The sequence below is a fragment of the Schistocerca americana genome, unplaced genomic scaffold, assembly GCF_021461395.2.
Source record: "Schistocerca americana isolate TAMUIC-IGC-003095 unplaced genomic scaffold, iqSchAmer2.1 HiC_scaffold_57, whole genome shotgun sequence".
Taxonomy (NCBI): Eukaryota; Metazoa; Arthropoda; class Insecta; order Orthoptera; family Acrididae; genus Schistocerca; species Schistocerca americana.
In genome coordinates, this window is record NW_025726313.1 from 1,943,370 (window position 1) to 1,956,872 (window position 13,503).

A 13,503-nucleotide genomic window follows, 5' to 3' on the forward strand; every position below is an offset into this window, starting at 1 on the left:
GATTGGACAAGAAGAGAATAGAAGCTTTTGAATTGTGGTGCTACAGAAGAATGCTGAAGATAAGGTGGGTAGATCATGTAACTAATGAGGAGGTATTGAATAGGATTGGGGAGAAGCAAAGTTTGTGGCACAACTTGACTAGAAGAAGGGATCGGTTGGTAGGACATGTTTTGAGGCACCAAGGGATCACAATTTTAGCATTGGAGGGCACCGTGGAGGGTAAAAATCGTAGAGGGAGACCAGGAGATGAATACACTAAGCAGATTCAGAAGGATGTAAGTTGCAGTAGGTACTGGGAGATGAAGAACCTTGCACTGGATAGAGTAGCATGGAGAGCTGCATCAAACCAGTCTCAGGACTGAAGGCCCAAACAACAACATTCTGTAGGGTTGTTGGGCACTGCAATACCAGTGTGGAAGTTGCAGGAAGCATAGTGGATAGGGAATTTCTCATTTCAGGGTACAATGAGAGGTAGTCAAAACCCTGGTGGAGAATGTAGTTTAACTGCCCCAGTCCTGGGTGGTACGGAGTCACAAGATCAAATGTTCCTCTGTGACTGGACAGTGGGACTTTGTGAGGTGGTTGGTGACTGGAAAGGTAAGGCACGAGAGATTGGTTATTGTACAAGGTTGGGAGAGTAATTACTGTATGTAAAGGCCTCAATGAATGACAGGCTCAATGACATCCCCTGTGTATTTGGAGGCTGCGTGGAAGGGTCTTCTCAGTATAAAATGAGTGGCAGCTGCTGAAGTGGAGGTATTACTGGTGGTTGGTAGGTTTAATATGCGGAGACATTCTGATGAATCCATATTTCAGGTGAAGGTCACAACATGGAAGGTGGCTTGTTGTGTAGAATGGGACCACATGAAGTGAATAGTGGACTGGGATTCTGGAAGAGTGTGGGTAAGGTCTCCTCACCTTCAATCCAGAGTGCAAAGATGTCATTAACGGATTTGAACTAAGTGAGAGGTTTGGGATTCTGGGTGTTTAGTAAGGATTCCTTTAGATGCCACATGAACAGGTTGGCATAACATGGTGCCACAAAGTGCACACAGCTATTTTCAACAAAGGACATGTCGGATGGAAGATCTACTTCCAAGCGTCTCTTTGTTGTGTGTGTGTGTCTGTCTGTCACTCAGCATCTCTGATATATGGTGAGTAGCAATTATTCACAATATTGTTAAGAACAAATTTAGTATTACTGTCTCTAATTCATAGACCTCTAACAATTTCTGTCAAAGAGAACCTTGCCGAAGAATTACATCACCTAAGAAAAGTGATTCAAAGGAATGAATAGCCACATGATCAAATTCAATGGATGCAGCAGTCAAATTCAAGAACTGCTGAGTACGGGACTGAGAATGAGAAAGATCATACGAAAAACCAAAAATAGCTTTCTTACCTTATGTTTGCCCAATATATGAGCAGATCGGGAGACTCCTATGGATACACAGGATCCTGTGTATTTTTCTGTTTTCAGTTAGCATAAGAAGTCTCATTTTGTAATGTCAAAGATGAACTAAACAGAGCACCAGCAACTCATCCAGGTGAAACAAAGTAGTAAATCGGGTATAACTGAGTTCTGCCACAGACATAATCATGAAATGAAATGTGATGAGACCTGTTTCATGTTGGAAACTTCAGATAGCTTGGATGAAGAAATTAAAGCTCAAGTGGGTGCATCTATGTATAAAGTGTGCTAACTGCCAACAACATTGTTTTCCATCATTCCACTGTTATTTTACCATTGTGAGCCTATTTATATTCCTTCATTATTGCTTCAGCTAACACAATGGTAAGCTGTGTTGTTATATGTCCAAGTGAGCAGCAGTATCATAAAATACACAGTGAACCATGTGAGAAAAATTTATGACCTGTAAAAACAAAAAAGGGAGGCCCAGATTCTGAGCTGGCACCACAACCCCTCGATGAGGCAATTGGCTACAAGATAATTAATACTTGAATATGTGTCTGGCAGGGATCAACACAGCCTTCCTTTACATGTGTATAAAGTACACAACATGCCGGCTCATGTTACAAAAACCAGCACACCCACCAAGGGTTAAGGAGTGTTGAAATAAATACGTCAGGAAATGTAAATAACAGGAATAGACATTTCAATTTGAACATGGCTTGGAGGCCAGTGCTGAAAAACACACAATATTTCCGTGTCTCAGAATATGAGTAAGGGCTCCAAACAACAAAAAGCATGAAATTGTGCAGTGGGTACCAGCAATAAAACTCTCGTATACACAGTTGTGCATGACCAACAATAAATGGTTGCTTGGCAGATTGAATACCTAGCACCGATTTCATGCAACTTCATACTTGCAGTACCTGAAAGAGCCTGTGCAATATGTCATTCAAATCTTGTGCATAAAATGTTGAAAACTCAGAAGGACTCCTGGAAGCATAGAACTGAACACTGACAAGGCTTTTCCATTAAACATTTTCAAGTACGGGCTAAGAGATGTTTATCTAAATATCAAAATTGTCATACAATATTTATCACACTCCTATTGACTGCAGCATCACTTCAAGTACTTGGCCTGGACAGGAGGAGGGGGTTAGGCTTTGGAAATTCTGCCACAGCTGCCAGACTACCTTGATGCTGGTCTGTAAATGATGAACCAAAACAAAAAAATTCGAGGCCATTTACAATTTCCAGTAAATGTAACTGAAAGTAATTTAAAAAGAAGACTAACTGCTAATGGACCTCCTCAGTCAAATGAGCATTTTCCAAATTTTCTTGTAATTACTTCAATGTTGAAACGAAATAGGCTCAAACTGCACAGTGAATTTTTAACAAATTTGGAGGAACAGCACGTGTAATGAATGAATTGTCAATTCTGTGGCTCAATGAAAATATGTTTCTCACCTACCTGCCATATATTTTTGTATGCTCGTTAAGGGCTCAAGGCCAAAATCATGATAGCAGTGAAATAAACAGAAAGTAAAGAAATTCATGAATCAAGTAGGACATCACCCACCTCTCAGAAGAACCAACACAATTGAGGCCAATCATTTTGTGTCAAAGCTCTCTCTTGAAATTGATGTCAACCAACCTTAGGAAGCTCCCAAGTAAAGCTAAAACACGGATATCTCGCAACCCAATGTCAGAAAAATTTCAGTTTGCTCATGTGCCTATTTCACAATGAAGTACAATGGAAGTTATGAATTTGAAAGTAGTAAGGAATGGTGAATTTGAAGTAAAACTCCTGTCTAATAAATAACAAAAAAGTCACAAAGGTTACTAAAACATAATGCAGACAGGCTCACTAACAAAAGAATCAGTTAAAAGCTATCGAAAGTGACTTAACTTGGCAGCTGGCTGAGTAAGACAAAAATGCTTAAAGAAAATTATAGATTATGATCAATCTAAACAACAAAGAAAGAAAACAACCAGATTCATCAGGAAAACCAAATAAGCCTTTGAGAAGGAGTAACGTTTGCAAATAGACAAAAATTATTCCCATGTTTTTTATCAAACTGTGAAGAACAAATTCTAAATCTACATCTCCATCTACATTTATACTTCGCAAGCCACCCAACGGTGTGTGGCGGAGGGCACTTTACGTGCCACGGTCATTACCTCCCTTTTCTGTTAAAGGGGTTTCAATCTGCAAGTATGTTTCTAAAACGAAAATGCCAAATTGAGTTAAATAATACTTTCAAGATATTTTCATGAATTTGAATTCTCAGATAGTAATGAAAATTATTAGGAAGATTTACCACCAGCTATATAAGGAACTGAAGAAAGAACTGACACCCTCAAAAATAACAAAGCTTGTGAAGAAGATTTTATTACAGCTGAACCTTTGAAGCTGTCCTTGGCAAATATAGCAAATTAGCTAAATTTGCTTTTTGATGAAATCTAGAAAACAGAAAAAAATATCCCAGAGGAATGGAAAGTTACCTTGATACATCCACTGCATAAGGAAGATAATAAATAGGATGTAAACAACTACATAGTAATCTCTCTACTGTCAGTAGCGTCTAAGTGTTTTCCAAAATTTTATCAAGTAGAATAAGAAACAATACTGGACAGCCATTTATGTGAATATCAAGCTTGCTTTAGAGGATGGGGAGGCCATGATCAGAACAAATATTTTATCTCAAGTCAGTAATTCATCACCGATTACTCAATTCAAAGGGCATTGTATTTATGTTTGTGGAAAACAAGAAGGCTTTTGATTACGTTGACAGAAAAACTACAGATAATATAATTCGAGAAATTTGTATAAAGCCTAAACTGACAAACCTAATCCATGAAACACTTGCAGATACTGCTCTGTAAAGTAAATCTCATGGGAGAAATTTTACAGCCTTCAAAATAAAAGCAGATGTACTACAAGGTGATGGCCTGTCCCCAATTCTTTTCAATACTGTGTTAGGGAAAATAGTAAGAATTTCTTACAAAGAACACATTGAACATGTAAAGGTGATTTTGTTATACCTGCTGAAAATCTGGCATCTGCTGTAACACAAATGAGTTTCCTGGAGGAAATAGCCATTAGAATTGGCTTAAGGATTTCTATGGCAGGGATGGGGATGTTAAGAACGCTAGAAAATCCTTTAAAACAGATGAGGTCCAAATAGATAGGTTCACTGTTAAGCCGATACATTGTTGTCATTCTAACCAACACAGGTTAAACATCTGAAACTTGGCCCTGGACTGACTGTGTCACAACCAGAAATTAGGCTGTTATATATCATCACAATGATAGGTACTGAAACTAAACATTGTTTGAAGTTGAATTTACAGAAATTACAATTAAATCTTAACTCATTAAACTAACTGAATGCATCAAAAAATTCCGTCTTTTTAACAGTTTCTTCTACTACAAAAGTTAGGCAGAATTATTTGTTTAAATAATCAAACTCACAAATGTAAGTATGCAAACAATACTTTGGAATTAATGAACAGATGATTTTGCAAAACATGTTTCTGAATAGAGCCAAATAGATACTTTAGGATTACTGGTATTTTGTCTCTCAAATGTTTACAATTAGTACAGAATTTAGATATGTTTATACATCAACAATAGGAGGAGGAGGATATTAGTGTTTAACGTCCCGTCGACATCGAGGTCATTAGAGACGGAGCGCAAGCTCGGGTGAGGGAAGGATGGGGAAGGAAATCGGCCGTGCCCTTTCAAAGGAACCATCCCGGCATTTGCCTGAAGCAATTTAGGGAAATCACGGAAAACCTAAATCAGGATGGCCGGAGACGGGTTGGAACCGTCGTCCTCCTCAGGGCGAGTCCAGTGTGCTAACCACTGCACCATCAACAATAGAATTTAAGTTATGGAACAATTACTGATTTCAACTTTTAATGAAAGACACCATCAGTGAATATTCAAAATAAATTGGAAAATCAATTACATACAAAAATTAAGCACAAAATTTGATTTGGCATTAAATTCTTTAAAACTGAGGGCCTACCTTTCTCTTTTATGAAAATGCTGATTACATTAATGTATGTGAATTGTACTTAATTCAAAGTTGACAAATTGAATTTTAAGGAGGCAGATGGCAAAACAAGAGTGGAAGTAAAATTATCCCAGCTTGCTTTGTCACAAAACTCAAGACAGTAGATTAACAAATAATATTTTCAAATAGCTGTGTAATAAGCAATACAAAATAAGCTGGTTCAACAAAGTAAAAAGAGCATTTATAAAGAAACAATATAAAAACATAAGATGTTAACAACATTAATCTTCCAGAAAGAAGTATTAAAATGAAGTTTCCACAGCAGGGTAACCAGAAAGACTGGTTCAAAATGGCCTGAAGAATGACAGAAGAAATGTAGTGAACAGATGAAACCGTAATGGAAAAAAAGAAAACAAACAGTGAAGATCTGAAATTCAGATGTGGTCCTCAGATAGGCTATTCACAGGAGAAAAAAAAAAAAAAAAAAAAAAAAGGTTATCGATTATCTTTATACAAACAGGCTTCCTCTGTTTGTCTGTCACTGTTTTCTTTTCATTTCAAATAACCTATTTCAGGCACAAGACGTCCTGTTTGCATTTCAGAAAGTCAAAAAGTAATAAAAGTAAGAAGATTATAGCTGAGAAGAAATTTGTCACTGTGTCAAATTTAATCCAGAAAAGTTCTGTGCCATATTGGTTGGAATGAAATAGCATGCAGATTTAGTAGAAACCCACCCACCAAGTAGGAAGAAATATTCTTTAAGCTGTGGAGGGCGGGGGGATGTGCAAATTTGGAATATACCATACTTAATAGTGCTCTGTAAAGTTTATTTGTATGTGCTGGAGGGAATTAATATTTAGGCTCATCAGATAAATAGTCCAGGGAAACTGCTGATTTGATAAAGTGATTTAACACATCACAATGATTATGGAATTTAAGACATTTTTGGCCTTACCTCTATTCGACCAACACAGCTCTCACTATCACCACATAAAGGAAGATAATTTTTCAAGTTTTCTTCGCATTTACCTAAAATTCCCCTGCAATAAAAATAGGAACTTGGAAAAACTGCCTCTTAAATGAGTAATGATGCCTATTCTAGAATCCATAGAAGCTCATGGAACATTTTTTTTATGACAACAAACTGGATCCACTTTTTCAGCTGCCAACCTTGAGGGATTTCAATAGTTCCCTGGAGCTTCCTTTGTCTGAATCCATAGACAGCTTGAAACCACACTGGTACTAGTATAAATATCCCTAGAATTTAAGAAGGCATCAGTTCACCCTACCTTTCCCTTTGGATAGTTAGCACCTTCCATTGTCGTAAGGATGAGGACCCTTGATAGGTGTCAAGCCCAACCTTATTCAACTCCTGGGAGAGAGCATCTTCTCCTCACCATACATGGTTAGAAACTTTAAAAATGCATATTTTACTGTAATTGCTGGGATATTTCAGATGCTCTCAGCATGTTGTGAGAAAATGTAGTGCACCATTGGGCTTCCACTCACTGGAAGGAGTATGTAACTACATGAGACAAGGTGCATCTCAAATTCTCACAGATCATCCTCCTGCTGATCAATCACCAATGCCAAACTGTTGCCTGTACTAGTATAATGTTTAATGAACAGAGTTTATGGCTGTGTGTTTATGTATTTACATGTTATCTTTGGCAGCGAATTCAGCTGTCACAAAACACATTCATCGAGGCCTACATACGTTGTCGGAGTGGTGTGTGTTTTCTGTAATGTATCTGTTCTTGAAATTGTTGGGTCCACTCATGTTCCTTATTTACATAAATGGTATGCCCTCTGTTTGGTGAGGACACTAGCTTGGTAGTAAAGAATGTTGGCATTGTTTAAAGTAGTGCAGTTTGAGACAGTTTCATGACTTGTGGATAATAAACTAATACTAAATCACAACAAGAATCAGTTTTTACAATTTCTAACAAACAATTCAACAAAATCTGTCATTTTAATTTCACAGAATGGCAAAGTGATTAGTGAAATGCAACAGTTCAGATGGATAGTGAACTGTTGTGAAAAATATATTCAGGATGTTGTTCAAAGACTTAATGCTGGCATTTTTACTATTTGAATGGTATATGAAGTAAATGATAATTTGACACAAAAATTAGTCTACTTTACTTACTTTCATTCACTTATGACATATGGTCATATATTTTGGGGTAATTCTTCCATTATCCAAAGGATGTTTTGGCTCAGAAATGGGCAGTTCAGGCGGTAAGTTGTATAAGCTCACGTAACTCCTGTTGACCCCTGTTAATTAGTCTGGGTAATCTGACATAGGCCTCTCAATAAATATACATTCTTTGCTGTCATTTCTGGTTAACAATATCAGCTTATTCCCAAGAATTAGCAGCTTTCACTCAGTTAACACTACGCAGAAATCCAGACTGCCTTGGGGCACACTTTCTTGACTCTTGTGCAGAAAGGCATGCAGTATACTGCGGCATCCACTTCCAGTAAGTTACCACAGGAATTCAAACATCTTATAAATAATCCATGTGGATTCAAATCAAAATTGAAGAGTTTCTATTCGGTTGAGGATATCCTTGAAAAATTAATCTGATTCCTGTGTTACATTCTTGATTGTGTTTACATAAACTTATGGCTCCTCTTTTTTGGTTTCTTAAACATTTTATTTTATCTGACACATTCCATGACCTTTAAGATTTGTGCCAAATATTGGTCCTACAGAACAAGATGCATGGAAAAGAAACCACTAACTGGGTATAGGACTGTTTGCCATGGTCATGGCAGCTGGCAAGTAAGTCAATGCAAGATCTGAAAGACCATCACAAGCATTACAATTTGATTCTATATCAGGTACCAGAGACTTGACAGCAAATCTCGAAGGATGAAAATAACTGAACAGTTACTTTTACATCACACTGCACAATTTGTGATACATGTGTGAAAGTACACTAAGCTGGTTCCATTGAATTACTAATCAACACATGTCAAACACAACAACCACCAAGACAAGTAGATCTTTCAAAGCTGTGCACTTGGTACTTATTTTGCAACCAAGAAAGTACTTTAAGAATACTTTAGGAAGTTTGTCAGGCTACGATTGTATGGCAGAGAATGAGTGCTATCATTTGTGTTTATGATATTTGCTCAAAAATGAAGAAACCTCACTTCCCAACAGCAATATTTTAAACAACAGAAAGCAATAATTGTCATTTTGGAAGAATATTAATTGTCATATTTAATGAGTAACAACTATCACGTAACCTATTGCTTTGGTAAATTTGTGTATCTCACAGTGTCCATAGTACAGATGAATATTGGTCACCACCACAAAGTCATTTTTGTAGTCAAAATTCCCCCTAAATCTGTGAGCACCATGACAACTACCACTACACCAGGAGAACAAAGATGAAGTTGAGCTGTCATTAAGATTCTGTATACTAACCAATGACACATGACTTGGCATTAATAATTAAAGAGAGTTTCTTGTTTTAAATTAAGAGCCAGTATATGACTGGTCTTTGAGAAATGTTTTGGATCGTTTAGCGGATAATTTTGACTTGAGATAGCATTTCAGTTACCAGTGCAAAAGAAGTTGTGAAGTTTGTGAGGGTCAGGAAACAGACTGGCATGGGAGATGGAATGAGAATGAAATGGAGATGAATAGGATATGAAGGAAGTAGTTTTTATTTTATTTAAGTAAGTGGGTAGTGGGCATGGCAGCACGGAAGAGGGGGAAGTACTGTAATGGCTCAAAGCTCTGAGCTAATGAACTTTGTGAGCACCTGAATGAAGATCAGGAAGCAGTGTGGTGTTAATTACAGGCCACAAAATCAAACTTTGTGCTACTGGTGAAACATACCAATTCTCCACCGGTGTTAGTGGTGCTCTCTCCATGTTCATCCTCCTCAGGAATAGGAGATAGAACACTTTGAATTGTACCTGATTGACAGAAAAAAATTTGAGTTAATATAAAAAATTCTTTCCCTGCAAAAGTAAAACAAACATGTGATAAACTAATAGTGTTTCAACATGACATGATAAAGAACAGAATTAATAATATCAGTCTTTCAGAGTGCCTACTAATCAGTGAATAACTGAGCATTTAATCTACTGAATTACGTAGAACAGTGAACACTAATAAAATCCTGCCTTTCTGGAACTCAGTAAAGTTGCAGTCTGGCTATCTTAAGACCATCAGGGGAAAATAAACTTTCATTGTCAACATTTCACATAATTGCTGATCAAAATTTAAAACACTGTAGTAATCTGCTACTCAAAACATACAATCTTATGTTACATGGTTAACACACTGTGGCAAGTTTAACAGTTAGGAACTGTGTCTACGCCTTCACTAATTGCAGGCATTTGCAGGCATATACCAACATTATATTCTTCCAGTTTTTGACAATGAGAGCACTTAGTGACTTGCAAAAACTTCACTGTAATTTCAAATTACCATGAATTATTTTCAGAGAGAGCCCACAGAAAACAATTGCAAGAATGTTTCCCAATTACTGTAATTTCATTGTTCTACATTAAAATTGCCACATCAAATGCATACAATGTAAACTCCTTTCTTTACTTATGGATGAGTACACGTAGTCACGAGAATGAGTGCCAGATGAGGTGGGGTACTTCTCAGGAGGATTCTTTGTAGAGGTGAGGCAGAAAGAAAAGCTGTTGAGTATGGTAACAGAATGGAGAGGGAGACATAATAGGAATGAGTGGAAGTGTGTGAAACACCAGCCAGATGCTACACCACAATCCCACCTAATGTCTCACAATGGAGGGCTGTCAGTTGCTGGCATGTTAACACGCCTTCAACAGTAACTCACACTCAGTGCAGCTCATCTTGCCCATGACTGCCACTGCAAAGTTTCCACCCTGGAGCCATGTGACACTGGGCTTTACAGTATTTCTCCATTGCACAGACTTCGTAGGCCAATGCACAGTGGCTCACCAGTCAATCCAAGTTCCAGACTTGACATCAACTATCTACTTCCGAGTGCCATGACTATATTAATAAAAATTCAGTCCACAATATTGGCATTTCCAGTCCAACCTACACTGAAGATGCCTACAGGAGTGTGTGTCACTACAGACGGAGTGGACAACCGTAAGCTTGAAGAATAGTATTCATATTAGTGGCATCTTTTAGTGGATCGGGGCATTCTCTACCTTGCCTTCACCAGAGAGCTGTTCCATTTGCTGCATGTGCAATCTGTGTCACAATGAAACTCTATTCCTCTTGTCTACTCGAGAACATCTCTCTTCTTGTGCTTTTCTCATTACTTTTTAGTCTCATGATCCATTAGGTAGCCTTCATTTCTGTGTTCAAGTGCTTCTGCACAGTGGTTGCATGATTTTGCTCTATGTTCAAAAAACATTCATTCCATTTCCTTTGGGTTGCAGTTGACTCTACACTTTTTTTCTCTCATGTGCTGTGATTCTTTGCCTTATAATTACTTGTTCTTTCTTGTGTCTGTCTTGTACCACTTCATTCCTTCTTTCTCATGTCTTTCTGCCTGCACTTTAGACCATACTGTTCCTGCTTAATGATGTCCTGGCCTATTCATGTATTTTTCTCCCAGGTCTGTGCCTCCTGGATGGCACTGCCATCTCCTGCATGGGGATGACAGTTCTCATAGTTTTGGCTGCTGTTACAGTCACAATTTTTCCTCTGAGTGCAACAACAACATTTGAATCTAGGACATCACCAGCGTAGCTTGCAGTGCTCAACTTACACCTTACAGAATGGTTCTCATATTAGTGAGAACCTGAAAGTATATGAGGACTATTTTTAGGTTGCTTTCACTGGAAATCCAATTCACTTGCCCAACATTATCATGTGTCTTCTTTTTTGCAATGAAGTTCTAATGTTCGTGACAACCTCAGCAAATTTCTCTCCTTGTGCACAGATCATCCGCAATAGGTGAGATGTACGACCACGGGTGCGGGTGGCAGATGGGGGCAAGGGAGTCCCCTGCTGGACTACCTGTAGAGAGGTGAGGCAGGAAGACAAACAGATTGTTCTGGGAACAGACTGTAATGAAAGTCTTAATGGGAAATATTTTATGACCGGGGCACTGGCACCAGAGATAAATCAAGAGAACAAGAAGAGACACTAGATGTACATCGTCAACTGCAAATATTAAGATAAGTTTAAGGTTTAATAAGAAATTACATTTACTCTAGGTTCTATCTCAATGAGTATTTTTTCTGTATCACCAATAATCCCCAACTATTTATGTTTCAAGTCAAACTGTCTGTAAGATAAAAATTAAACTGGATTAGTTTAACAAAAATAGTCGATTTTTACAACATAATGTAATTGAATATAATAGAGGGAAACATTCCACATGGGAAAAATATATCTAAAAACAAAGATGATGTGACTTACCGAACGAAAGCACTGGCAGGTCGATAGACACACAAACACAGACACAAAATTCAAGCTTTCGCAACAAACTGTTGCCTCATCAGGAAAGAGGAAAGGAGAGGGAAAGACGAAAGGATGTGGGTTTTAAGTGAGAGGGTAAGGAGTCTTTCCAATCCCGGGTGCGGAAAGACTTACCTTAGGGGGAAAAAAGGACAGGTATACACTCGCGCGCGCGCGCGCGCACATACACGCAACACACACACATATCCATCCACACATAATGTAATTGGATAGATAAAATATACTCACCAAACAGATGCATGGGTGTGCAGACTCATCAACAAAGCACCTATAGTCGAGTTTTGAATGGACAAGGGACCGCTACAAACTGAGGAGAGTGGTTCAATCGGCACCCCACGAAGTATCGTTGAGGACATGTAGGAGATTGAGGGACCTCGTACAGCTGCGGACTACCAGGTAAGACACATGGGAGGACCAATAGAGTTTCCTATCTGTCAGGAACCCCAAAAATTTCGTAGTTTCAACTAAAGGAAGAGCAAGAGGCCCAAGGTGTAGGGATGGTGGGAGAAACCATTTGCGCTGCCAGAAATTCATACAGATGGTTTTCTCAAGGGAAAAGCGAAAGCCTTTGTCAATGCTCCAGGAGTAAAGACTATCAAGACAGTGCTTAAGATGCTGCTCAGTGAGACAGGTCTATGGAGAACTGCAATATATGGCAAAATTGTCTACAAAAAGACAGCCGAAGATGACTGGTGGGATACGGGCCATTATAGGGCTAATGGTGATAAAGAGGACAAAGCTCAGGATGGAAACCTGAGGCACACCATTTTCCTGAATAAAGGTGTCCGACAAGGCAGAACCCGCACAAAAATTTAAAAACTCGGTCTTGTAAAAATGCCCGAAGAAAACAGGGTAAGTGCCCACGGAAGCCCCACATTTAATGAGTACAGAGGGTACCAGTTCTCCAGCAGGTGTTGTAGGCCTTCTTCAAATCAAAACCCACAGCCCAGTCTGGGATTTTCACAGAAAACCATTCATGACATGGGTGGACAAAGTAATGAGATGGTTAACTGCAGAACACCGCACTCGAAATCCACACTGAGCATCCGACAGCAAATTTTGAGACTCGAGCCACCACACCAACCAGTCATGAATAATACAAATTCCATCACCTTTCAAATGCAGCTGGGGAGGGGTCACCAGAAGGAAGGTTTTTAGCAGAAAGCACTTGCCCACGAGAGAAAGGTGCTGCAACATATGAATGTGGATGGCGTCTGGCCCTGAGGCGGAGGATCAGGATGAACTGTGAGCATGATCTAGTTCTGTCATAGTAAAGACAGCATTGTAGCACTCATGATTCAGAGAAGAGAATGGTATCACCCGAGCCTCCGCCACTTGTTTCCAATGGAGGAAGGTAGCGTGATAGTGGGAAGAGCTGGAAATTTCTGCAAAATGGCGACCCAAGGTGTTGAAGATAGCAATAGTGTCCACAATGACATCATCAGCGACTGTCAGGCTGGAAATTGGGTAATGGATCTTTGTTTCAGATAGCTGTCTGATGTTGGCCCACATGACAGAGCAAGGTGTGGAACTGTTGAAAGAACTAGTGAACTAAATCCAGCTAGCTCTTTTGCCATCCCGAAGAAAGCAATGACTCTTAGCACGCATCTGTT